The sequence below is a fragment of the Pelobates fuscus genome, chromosome 5 (assembly GCF_036172605.1).
Source record: "Pelobates fuscus isolate aPelFus1 chromosome 5, aPelFus1.pri, whole genome shotgun sequence".
Classification (NCBI taxonomy): Eukaryota; Metazoa; Chordata; class Amphibia; order Anura; family Pelobatidae; genus Pelobates; species Pelobates fuscus.
In genome coordinates, this window is record NC_086321.1 from 261,371,675 (window position 1) to 261,384,448 (window position 12,774).

Consider the following 12,774-nt stretch of genomic DNA (forward strand, 5'->3'; position numbering starts at 1 on the left):
CATATTCCTGTTATGTTCAATAACAGTTTTGGTGGACGTCCCCCCCCGTGAAAAGAGTTAAAGGTGATTTTACTCTCCTCTTTCCAGTGGCGCGGGTCTTCTCATGATTGCCTCTACCCCTTGCCTCAGATCATCAAACCTGATGATCTCAGCCAATCTGATGCTTTCCGATATTTTCATGATTTTAAATCCCTAAATCCTGGACTAAAAGGCATGACTTGAGGACTGGTTTGGAAACTACTGCAGTAAACAATAATGTGGAAACCCTTCAATCCACTTTTAAATATTTGCATGCTATGTTTAATCAGACATTTAATTGAAAAAGGGATAACAAAATGTTTATAATGATTACAGATTATAACATGTATATTCTATAGATAACATTAGCTTAAAGCTGTTCAGATAAAAAAAGAAGTGGCAGAAAAATCAGCATGAAATTGTTAATGTGGAACAAAATCCCTGAAGCTTTATCAGCCTGTAGTATACTTTCTGTTAAGAATTTATGTTGTTCAGAAATCAGAGGGAATTCTTCAGAGCTAGATACCTGTATATATAAAAGAGTTAATACAATAAAATAAAATATTTGGTTTTATGCAGATTATAACACATTTAAATCTGTGCATTTCAGGACATCAGACAAATCCATATTTTGCATAGGTATGTATTATCATTTGATTATAAATACCAAGCAGACAATATCCAAAAAGAATGATATCCATATGTCACAAAGGGCCAAACGATCTAGAGTATATTCACAAATCCATTTATGTGAAATGGAAATATAAACCACAGTTATTCTTTGCAGATTGCAAACAAAACCAAAGCTAATTTGACTTATATGTATATTAATACTTAGTCACGGCAACCAATTCTAATAGAATTTATGAATGTGCCTGAAGAAACTTTTTAACAGTTGCTTTTTTTTGCTTCTACGTATTTCAATAAATACAGTTTCACACAACTTTTTAGCACGGTCTAAAAATGCATTTAGAGTCATGTCTAGTTTCTGAAAAGCACTGTTAATATTTGTCTTAGCAGATAGTGGGGCTTAAGCATTTATGAGACACAATCAACAGCAGACTGGAGTAAGAAGAGCATTCCAGCGATCACATATTATGCGTTTAAAGCATCCCAGTCTTCATCCTTTACATACTTTTGCAGATCATGAAAACTGCACATATGCAATTAAAGGAACTCTCTAAATCTCTAAACGTTGATGACATGGTTACAGTATTTAAAGTGTCCCCTATTTCTTTATAAAAGTGGTGATTTCAAGAGTAGTCTCACTTCTATAAACTCAGAAGGTTGCACCCTTGGGCATTCTTCCTCATATATAGATTAGAAGTTTTGGCTGGCAAGGTGATATATTGAACAACTTGGAGGTTTGTACCTATGGAAACCTACAGTGATGTGATGTGTGTATACTGGGAAAAGAAAAAAAGGGGGGCCGAGAAAAAGAAGGGCTCCCTAATGTCTTGTATGTTGGTGCTCTTGCAAAGTAATCAACTGACATCTGTCTTTATTAAGCCCTAATTTTGCAAGATATCACCAATTAAAGGTCTACCATAAAGGGGAGACACATAAATTCCCATAGATATACTAGGGCAGTGAAAACTGAAAAAAAGGTTATTGCCACAACATTGCAATCAATTGTGCAAGTCGAGTAACCCCTTGGTATGAGTAATGTACAGAGGGAGGAGTGGATAAGAGGGCTGTAAGTGAGCTCCTCTAATATCTTAGAGAGGACAAGCTATATGCTAGTTCCTAATCTCCTCCCAACACCTTCAAGGGTGTTCTAATCTGTAACTCAACCTGCAGAGATAAAGTTACCCCTTATTGCCAGAAGGAGGTATACATCAGGGGACTGAAAAGAAGCTCTTCCACTGTCTTTAAAAAGAGAAGGCTATGTGCTAGTCCCTAGTATCCTCCAAACAGCTTCAAGGGTGTTCTAGTCTGCAACTTTAATCTATACAGAGACCAATTGCTGCCTAGTATATTGTCACATTAACTGTAGCTAGTATGGATGAAATTTCATGAACTGACTTATTGCAAAGGTGACATCCTATCACAGGACCACACCTGAATTCACTGAGCTCTGCACAACGACACATTTACATTTTCACAAATGCTTGTAAATGCAGAATGCATGACTATGTGCTTGATTTTATATACCTGTGGCAATGGATCTGATTGAAACACCTGAATTCAATAATTAATAGGTGTGTCCCAATACTTTTGTCCATATAGTGTGTAGATATGTGTATATGTATATATATTGTGGCTGAGTGCAAGGCATTGTTATGGATGGAGTGTATATTTCTCCAAAAGTATTGGAATATGTAAATTAAAAGCCCCAGGAAGAAGGTCTGTCTGTTTAGTCATAGCAATTTTGTAATTTAATATGGGTTCCTGGGGTGGAGCATTTGGAGTGAAGGGAGGCCAGTGCTCCATTCCACAGGCAGCACGGCAGGTGAGCAGTCCAGTCCAGAAGTTCTGGATCACCCAGATAGTTGCTCACCTATTGGCAATGATTAGCACAAGACTGCTATAAAATTTCCCTTTCAGGTATTCACAGGGAGAAGGACAAGCAGTGTGTGAGACTGCATTTCTCTGTGCAAGAATCTTCATGTTCTGAACGAGAAAGGAAACATTGATTTGTGTTTTGTATTGTTGGAAGCGATTAAGTCGCCCAACAGCAGTTGGAAAAAAAACTGTCAGTTAGTGCTCAGAAGAGCAAGGCTTTTCTTTTTGTTTAACCCCTTAAGGACACATTTGTGGGGTGTTCTTAACATTAAGACTGTGTGGTTATATGGTCCCGGGTCACTATATATATATATATATATATATATATATAGATATATATATATATACACAGTACTGTAAATGTACAGCAGGGAGCAGATACAGTACTGTCCAAACTAGCATTTCATATGTAGAAACTTTTTGTCAAATGCAATATCCAGACTATCACCTCATGTTACAGCAAAGATCTGAAAATCCAGAAAACTAATATATAATATCTTTTTATTTTTGGCAATTAAATTAAACCCGCTTTAATGCTTTTGGCATTCTCTCAGGACCATCAACAGTAAGTCTATAGAACATATATAAACCCTTATAGCAATATTTGTGTGGTCCTTAGTATCTAGTATCTATTTGCCCACTGACAAAGAAATGATCAGTCTATAATTTTAATGGTAGGTGTATTTTAACAGTGAGAGACAGAATAACAAAAAATCCAGAAAAACGCATGTCAAAAAAGTTATACATTGATTTGCATGTTAATGAGTGAAATAAGTATTTGATCCCCTATCAATCAGCAAGATATCTGGCTCCCAGGTGTCTCTTAAATGGAGTGCTCCTAATCTCAGCTCGTTACCTGTATAAAAGACACCTGTCCACAGACGCAATCAATCAATCAATCAGATTCCAAACTCTCCACCATGGTCAAGACCAAAGAGCTGTCCAAGGATGTCAGGGACAAGATTGTATACTTACACAGGGCTGGAATGGGCTACACGACCATCGCCAAGCAGCTTAGTGAGAAGGTGACAACAGTTGGTGCGATTATTCGCAAATGGAAGAAACACAAAATAACTGTCAGCGTCCCTCGGTCTGGTGCTCCATGAAAGATCTCACCTCGTAGAGTTTCAATGATCATGAGAAATCAGCCCAGAACTACACGGGAGGATCTTGTTAATGATCTCAAGGCAGCTGGGACCATAGTAACCAAGAAAAAAATTGGTAACACACTACGCTATGAAGGACTGAAGTCCTTGCAGTGCCCACAAAGTCCCCCTGCTCAAGAAAGCACATGTACAGGCCTGTCTGAAGTTTGCCAATGAACATCTGAATGATTTAGAGGAGAACTGGGTGAAAGTGTTATGGTCAGATGAGACCAAAATCGAGCTCTTTGGCATCAACTCAATGCGCCGTGTTTGGAGGAGGAGGAATGCTGCCTATGACCCCAATAACACCATCCCAACCATCAAACATGGAGGTGGAAACATTATGCTTTGGGGTGTTTTTCCGCTAAGGGGACAGGACAACTGCAACACATCAAAGGGACGATGGACGGGGCCATGTACCTTCAAATCTTGGTTGAGAACCTCCTTCCCTCAGCCAGGGCATTAAAAATGAGTCGTGGGTGGGTATTCTAGCATGACAATGACCCAAAACACACAGCCAGGGCAAGAAAGGAGTGGGTCAAGAAGAAGCACATTAAGGTCCTGAAATGGCCCAGCCAGTCTCCAGACCTTAATCCCATAGAAAATCTGTGGAGGGAGCTTAAGGTTCGAGTTGCCAAACATCAGCCTCAAACCCTTAAAGATTTGGAGAGGATCGGCAAAGAGGAGTGTGAAAAAATCCCCTCCTGAGATGTGTGCAAACCTGGTGGCCAACTACAAGAAAGGTCTGACCTCTGTGATTGTCAACAAGGGTTTTGCCACTAAGTACTAAGTCGAAGGAGTCAAATACATGCAAATCAATGTATAACTTTTTTGACATGCGTTTTTCTGGATTTTTATATTTGTTATTCTATCTCTCACTGTTAAAATACATCAACCAAAATCAGCAGGGGATCAACTACTTTTTTTCTCTCACTGTAGATGGATAGATAGATAAAAAATGAGAGGGAGACACAATATGAGACACAATGTGAATGAATTAAATATTCTTCTGAAATACTTTGTTCTTTACATAGTTGAATGTGCTGACAACAAAATCACACAAAAATTAAAAAATGGAAATCAAATTTTTCAACCCATGGAGGTCTGGATTTGGAGTCACACTCAAAATTAAAGTGGGAAAACACACTGCATGCTGATCCAACTTTGATGTAATGTCCTTAAAAAAAGTCAAAATGAGGCTCAGTAGTGTGTGTGGCCTCCACGTGCCTGTACGACCTCCCTACAACACCTGTGCATGCTCCCGATGAGGTGGCGGATGGTCTCCTGAGGGATCTCCTCCCAGACCTGGACTAAAGCATCTGCCAACTCCTGGGCAGTCTGTGGTGCAACGTGACGTTGATGGATGGAGCGAGACATGATGTCCCAGATGTGCTCAATTGCATTCAGGTCTGGGGAACGGGTGGGCCAGTCCATAGCAGGCCTTCGTCTTGCAAGAACTGCTGACACACTCCAGCCACAGAAGGTCTAGCATTGTCTTGCATTAGGAGGAACCCAGGGCCAACCGCATCAGCATATGGTCTCACAAGGGGTCTGAGGATCTAATCTCGGCAGTGCGGCCCCCCCAAAGAAATGCACCCCACACCATTACTGACCCACTGCCAAACCGGTCATGCTGGAGGATGTTGCAGGCAGCACGTTTGTCACGTTTGTCACATGTGCTCAGTGTGACCCTGCTTTCATCTGTGAAGACCACAGGGCGCCAGTGGCGAATTTGCCAATCTTGGTGTTCTCTGTTAAATGCCAAACGTCCTGCACGGTGTTGGGCTGTAAGCACAACCACCACCTGTGGACGTCGGGCCCTCATACCACCCTCATGGAGTCTTTCTGACCGTTTGAGCAGACACATGCACATTTGTGGCCTGCTGGAGGTCATTTTGCAGGGCTCTGGTAGTGGTCCTCCTGTTCCTCCTTGCACAAAGGCAGAGGTAGCGGTCCTGCTGCTGAGTTGTTGCCCTCCTACGGCCTCCTCCATGTCTCCTGATGTACTGGCCTGTCTCCTGGTAGCGCCTCCATGCTCTGGACACTACGCTGACAGACACAGAAAACCTTCTTGCCACAGTTCGCATTGATGTGCCATCCTGGATGAGCTGCACTACCTGAGCCACTTGTGTGGGTTGTAGACTCATGCTACCACTAGAGTGAAAGCACCGCCAGCATTCAAAAGTGACCAAAACATCAGCCAGGAAGCATAGGAACTGAGAATTGGTCTGTGGTCACCACCTGCAGAACCACTTCTTTATTGTCAGTGTCTTGCTAATTGCCTATAATGTCCACCTGTTGTCTATCCCATTTGCACAACAGCATGTAAAATTGATTGTCACTCAGTGTTGCTTTCTAAGTGGACAGTTTGATTTCACAGAAGTGTGATTGACTTGGAGTTACATTGTGTTGTTTAAGTGTTCCCTTTAATTTTTTGAGCAGTGTATATATATATATATTAAGTCTTTTTAGTGCTTGAGTTATTGATTCTTATTTGGTGGTTGCACTGATTGTAATATATTTGCTTAGCAACATCTGGTCACTTATTGCAAGTTGCATTTTGTCACTTTAATTGTATTGGTTAAAATAAACTAGGCTAATGATGAAATGTCACTGTTTGACTGTAGAAAAAATATACTGTTTAATTTTGATGGGACTCCCACTCAGATTAATGATGGTAGAACAAATAAAGATGATGACATAGAGGTCACATTTAAACATTTGGAAATATTGTTAGTGAAAGAATTAAAGTATAAATGGAAAACTTCAACCTTAAGGTATTTAAAAGAAGTGATAAACCGAGAATTAAGGGTCACACTTTTAAAAGTAAAGCAAATCTAAAGCATGTGGAAATTTAGAATAATGCTTTGGAAAACTTTTCATTTGAAATGATGAACATTTGGATATCTTGCAGAGTGAAAAGCTATCTCAGTTAAATCAAGAGATTAAGGGAATCCAGATGATTAGAAACCACAGTTGGAACAAGAACTGTAAAGAATTAACACAAAACAAAACAAAAAACAACTAGTTCGTTTTAAAGCATTGGAGGAACAGGTCAAATGTACTGGCAGTATATGCGGGACAAGACTGATTATGAGAAAAATAAGATTAAGAAATTCTCCAGATTCTCAAGAATCTTATTGGGATATCTAGATAAGGGATAAGAGATGATTACATTGGGCATCCTTATGAAGATGAGTATTTACGTTTTTAAACAATGAATTTCCACATATCCTGACTTTGTATATCTCAACAAACATTTGTAATGGTTTAACCCCTTAAGGACACATGACGTGTGTGACACATCATGATTCCCTTTTATTCCAGAAGTTTGGTCCTTAAGGGGTTAAACTCCCCACCTGGAAACCTTATAGCATCCAGAATTGTATCTGACTCTGCTAACTTATCAATATGTATTGATTTAAATCTCCAATATATTGTACAATATACAGCATCTTTTTGAAAGACACTACATATATTATAAATGTGCTTAGGAATTTTAAGATGACTCCTAAGTATTGTTTTTTTTGTGATGTGTTCTCCCTGTACACTCTATTCTGCATGATCATAGTTTTGAGGCTGTTCACCAGCATCTGATGATTTCTGGTAGATTTTTTGAATTTTATGTTTTATTAATCATAGAAAGCATTAAGTGGATATTTTCCCAAAAGTTACGTTTTTTTACAGCTACAAGGTATAGCTATGGTGACATATTTGTTCCAAGTCAATTTCATTATGACTAGTTGAGGTAGGATGGCAGAGGGTGTAGTGAGTTAATAGGGCATTGCATAGCAGGGGGTGTAGTGTGTTAATGGGGGTAGGGGTATAATGGCAGGTGGATGTAGTGTTAATAGGGGGTAAGATGGCAGAGGGTGTAGTGTGTTAATAAGGTATAAGATGGCAGAGGGTTAGGTGTTTGGGTGTAGGATGGTTGCTTAAAGGAATTCTATAGTGCCAGGAAAAAAAACCTGTTATAGGTTCCTACACTGCCCCCTCCTTCGCGCCCCCTCCCACAGAGCTGAAGGGTTTAAAACCCTTACCTGAATCCAGTGCCGATGTCCCTCATTGCTGTGTCAGGCTTCTCCCACTGACGTTGACAGGGGAGACCTAATGCGCTTGCATTAGTATTTCCACATACGAAAGCATGAATTTGATGTCCCTCAGCACTGTGTCAGGCTTCTCCCACTGATGTTGACAGGGGAGACCTAATGCGCTTGCATTAGTATTTATACATAGGAAAGCATGAATCAGTGGGGATTCCGGTGGTGCAGTAAGTCATCATGCATAACGTGAGGGCGTCCAGGGTCATTTAGATGACCAAAAAAGTGGTCTGAGTGCCTACAGTTTAATTTTATCTTTCAGGGGAGAGAGAGCATGCTGATGACTATTCCTGGTGGTCCAGGGGGCGGGTTATTTGGTCTGTACCTCCGCATGGTACAGACCATCTCTCTCCCTTTACCCGAGCGTTGGTATTTCTGTAATCCTGTAATATCAGAGCTTGCGAGAGGGAGACAAGGAGGCTGCCTGGAATTCAGGTCCGGCTGAATTGCTCCAATCTGTGCATGCGAATCTGTCCTCCGTGCCTATGAAGGGACAGTGGTCCTATAAGGGCCGGTGCTGCCAAGTTGTTATTATATAAAAATAGTTAGGCAAAACCATTCTTTTGCATTTGTACTGCAAAATGCGGACATTGTTCACACTATTTAACAATGTCCAGATTTTGCAAATTCACGCCCTGAATGGGCCTGAATTTGGTACGAACTTCAGGTGGACCAAACACAGCCAGGTGGCTGAAATCCCAACCGACTGCTTCAAATACAGGCCCGGATGTTTTAAATGCGAGGCCGAATTTTACAAAAATCTCAACTATGTGCCCGATGACAGTGCTACCACCTAGAAACCAAATATTTAAAGGGTGAGGGTCAATTAATTAAATAAATATAAAATGTTATAGGGGTCATTTGCCTTTCGATACCATGTACTTCTGTTTACTCCGTGTCTGCTTGCAGATGTTCTGTTATTTATACTCTGTGGTAGCCTGGCCTCTCTATGGTCTGGTGCTCACTCCTACCTAGGTTTGTGAGTTAGGCTTAGGTCAGTCCTGTGTTATGGTTTTGACAGGAGAAGCCCAGGTATTAGTAGTAAGCAAAAAGCAAGGTATCAAATAGGGATTACCAAACTCATGGTCAACGGAAGTCAAGGTCAGGGGCAGGCATTAGAAACGAAGTAACAGGCAAATAGGTCAAAATCAAGCAGACAATAGAAATCACTGTGACGTGTATGAAGTGAGAGAACAGTATAACTGAACACTGAGGACATGGTTAGATGTGCTAAGATAGAGAGAGTCTCTCACCTCTCCCACACTATTGGTCAACTGGTCTCTACCTTTATTAATCATTATGGACCCTGACCCTAAGTGGCTGTTGTTTGCCTGTGACATCATTATGGGGTAGAGGATCTCCACCCATCACGTGTGAAGCTTGCAAGGATTATGGTTTAACTGTGGGTATGTTAGCTAGCTGGAGACATTCAGTCTGATTTTGTAACATTCAAGATCAAGGAGGCAGGCCACAGTTGCTGCTGGTTCAAAAAACTGCTACACATCACCTGACTCGTGCAGCTTTTTCTTTAAAAAAAAATGGACCTCCTAAATTAACCACTACCTACCTCTGATGTCCACAACAATCCCAAGCCCCTTAGATAGGACCTTTGGAGAACATTCAGTTTTTTCCAGCTACTTCTCAAGAGGGACATATATTTTTCTGTTTGTCCCATATTTAGCTTTATCTTTTGCTTATTTACTTGTAGAAGTGAATTACAATTTTTTTTTTTTTTTTTTTTTTTTTTTTTTTTTTTTTTTTTTTTTTTTAAATTCTTTATTTTTCTTGTGCATGTAAAGACAGTTAACATTTTGTCTTGCGATGCCACAACAGCATTAGCAAGCCGATTAGGAACAATGGATTTGCCATGGCATGCAATTTGACAGCACATTTTTATATGAATATCAGGCTAACGTTGGTACAGTTATGTCTAAATAACTAAAGGTAATGATAAGTCAAACTTAGTCACATGTACCGTTGATTGTAAGCATTTGCAACAAAATTAATAAAACAAGCTAAGTACAAGCTGAGTAACGATGTCTATGGTAAAGGTACTCGTTGAGGTTTGTAGGCTTAGACTATGGAGCATGCCGTGCTCCTGAGGGGTCAAAGAGAGAAAGATATCTACACCAGTCGTCAGCATTACACATTGTCTAGGGTGCGTGAAGGCAAGTAGAAATTCTTGGGTCGGTAGTTTCTAGCTGTTAGGTTGAGGAACTATCCTGTTTCAGTATGCTCGGCTGTATGTATTAGTAAAACAAGTCAGTTCAGCACTTTTTGTTGTGCAGGGTAGCATGGAAATACAATGATGAAAACTGTGTAGTTCCAATGAATGAGAGTAAAATAAGGTTTGTCATAGCGATTACGTCATTGGCTCTGATATTGAGTGCCCCTATTAATAATACGCTTAGTTAAACATAGGCTACTATGCAACATTATTGCGTAACAAAACATGCGAATCTAGATATGCACATAGTCAGGCTAGTTGCGTTTTAGGTTATAGGTGATCTCTAAGCACATTTTCACAATAGTACAAACAATAGTTAACATTTATGAAGGTTCCATTCTGTTCCATCTATCATATATATATAGGCTTAGTGAAGTATATGTGAGACGGTTATATAGCATGCTTGAAGTGATATTGGGAGTTAAACAGTTGGTCTATAACCAGGCTATGCTAGGCATGGTTGTAGATATACATGTAATTGAAACGTCATGAGCTGACTGGTAGCTGTATAAACAGGTGAACTAGAGGTAACGTTCCCTTATTCAGAGCTTAGCACTTAAAACATATAATAGGGACTGCATGTTGAGCTACAATAGCAGGCATTATAAACGTGTTATCCCATATAAATGGACAGTGTATCATACTAGGAGAAGTAGACAGTTAAGAGGAAAGACATATTAATAGGGATAGGTTTGTCTCACAGTTTAAGATGCCGGTATTAGTTACTGTCCCATATGTGTGTTTCGAGCTGTAGAGAGAAATGCCTCATTGGGAGAGTCAAAAACATATATAAGTCGCTGAGTCCCCTTTTATCCATGCTTGTCGCTTAAAGTAGGTAAGGCAGTTGACGTTGGCCACATGGATAGCAGCTTAATGTGGCCGGGGACCATTCTGGTGGCGTGATTCTTGTGTCAGCCGATGCCGGCTCTCAGAGGGCTGTTGTAGCTGTTGCGGTGCGGTGGGATGCTATGGTGTTGCCAGTCACTCTGTGCGGCACTGGAGGTGTTTGCTGCGGCGAGATCAGAGTCCCATTCCGGTAGAGCATAGCTGTTAGTGTGGGAGATTCCGTGGGAGCCAACGTATTGCAGGCGGCTGTGTTGCCTCCTGGGTATGCCCGGGCGGGGGTCTGCCTCATGCCGGCGTCGGTTGAGGTGTTGCGGTGTGGTCCGCTTGGGGTCCTTCAGCCTTGTCCGGTCCTTGATTGGCCCTGCTTGCCGTCGTTGTCGCTCAGGGAGGTTTAATTTCCCTGGGCACTTGCGTGGACGGGCTGCCGCCAATGGCGGTGTTAGTTTCTTGGGTTTTCGGGTTCTTTCAGTGTGCCATACCCGGCGCCGTTTGCAAGCCCCGATTGCAGGGGGAGGCGTGTGCTTGGGCCTGGGGTTCGCCTGTTCCATGGTAGCGATGATGTGTGCCTTGGCCCTTTGTTCCCGGGTAGCTATTGTCATCCAGAACCTGGTGAATAGTTCATCCAGCCTGGCCTCAAGGTCAGTTTGCTCCATGCCCTGAGCACATGTGGCGGCGGCCATGTTGCCTGGTTGCGCTGCTTCTTGCTGCCCGTTGGATTCTACCCCTGGGGTCCGAGCAGGGAGTTTTCCCCTCAGGGTTGGACCGGGATAACCCCCGCCGGTCCAGGGGGGGGGGTAGGGCATTTGTGGGTCCGTACCTCTGATGTTTAGGCGAGGAGAGCGGCCGTCTCTCCCCGATTTCACCATCAGTAGGCCGCGGCTGTCCATCTTGGGCTCCCGGTCACCAAAGTGTTCAAGTCAGATATCGGGATGATCACCAGGTCACTCCTGAGGCAGGTAGTGCACCCCGGTTTGCGTAGTTTGTCGAGTTTGGCGAATATCTGCGTGAGATTGGCAAGTAAGGCAGGAGCCCGGCTTACATGCGTCTGCTCAGTTTGCTAGCTTGGCCCCGCCCCCCGTGAATTACTATTTATATTGAACACTTGAAAATTCTCTCTTTCCACTTTTGTTATTTTTATTTCCAGTGAACCAGTTTAACAAGGTTTATTTCTCTATGGATTTTCCTGCCTTATCTCACTGATATATCTGTGGACTCAGATTTCAGACTTGCAAAGCATACTGAGCATACTGCCACATATAGTAGATCCAATGTGTTCTGTTGTAACTCTCTGGTAATTCACATTGTCACGGACCACAGGTAACCAGACCGGTTACTTCCGCTAATTCCCTTCCTTCAGGCCAAACAGGAACCATGTAAAGTATAAAGAGAGCCATTTCCCCCCTAGTAACTGGCGGTACAACAACACTTTATTTGCCACACTCTGCTTTTATCTAAAGGTCCATGCAAGGGGTGTACACCACACAACAACAGTGTCCCCTCTCAGGGGTCATATTGCAGAAACGAAACTCCAGTCCCTTTGTCCCTTGTTCCTGCCACCCAACCATGGGGCTTCCCACTTTTGGTGACAGAGGATCTTCTTCTCAGGAGCCTCTTTGTCCCCTGTTCCCACCACCCAAATATCTTCATCCCATGAGCCTCTGCACCTGGGAGTCACAACGCGGGACCTGTTCAGGAGGCGAATGGATTCCCTTTGTGGAAGCACTCCCAAATGGGGAGCCGGCACAGCACACAAATATAAAGGCAACACACATATTAAAGAAGAGCAAAACCCACGAATAGCGGCGGTCCCACCACACACACATTTGTTCTTTAATTGGTTATTGAGATATCATTTGTTACTCAAAGCTATACAAGTTGCAAGGAACAATTTCTGGGTAGTCTTTTAATTAACAACACAAAAAAATATTTCCAT

The 12,774-nt window shown here is 41.9% G+C and overlaps 1 protein-coding gene across 1 annotated transcript in view; it reads right to left on the minus strand.

The window, feature by feature from the left end:
* The window catches only part of MUSK (muscle associated receptor tyrosine kinase), a 200,114-nt gene that overhangs the window by 9,622 nt on the left and 177,718 nt on the right, over positions 1–12,774 (minus strand). The gene's annotated exons all lie outside the window — the stretch shown is intronic.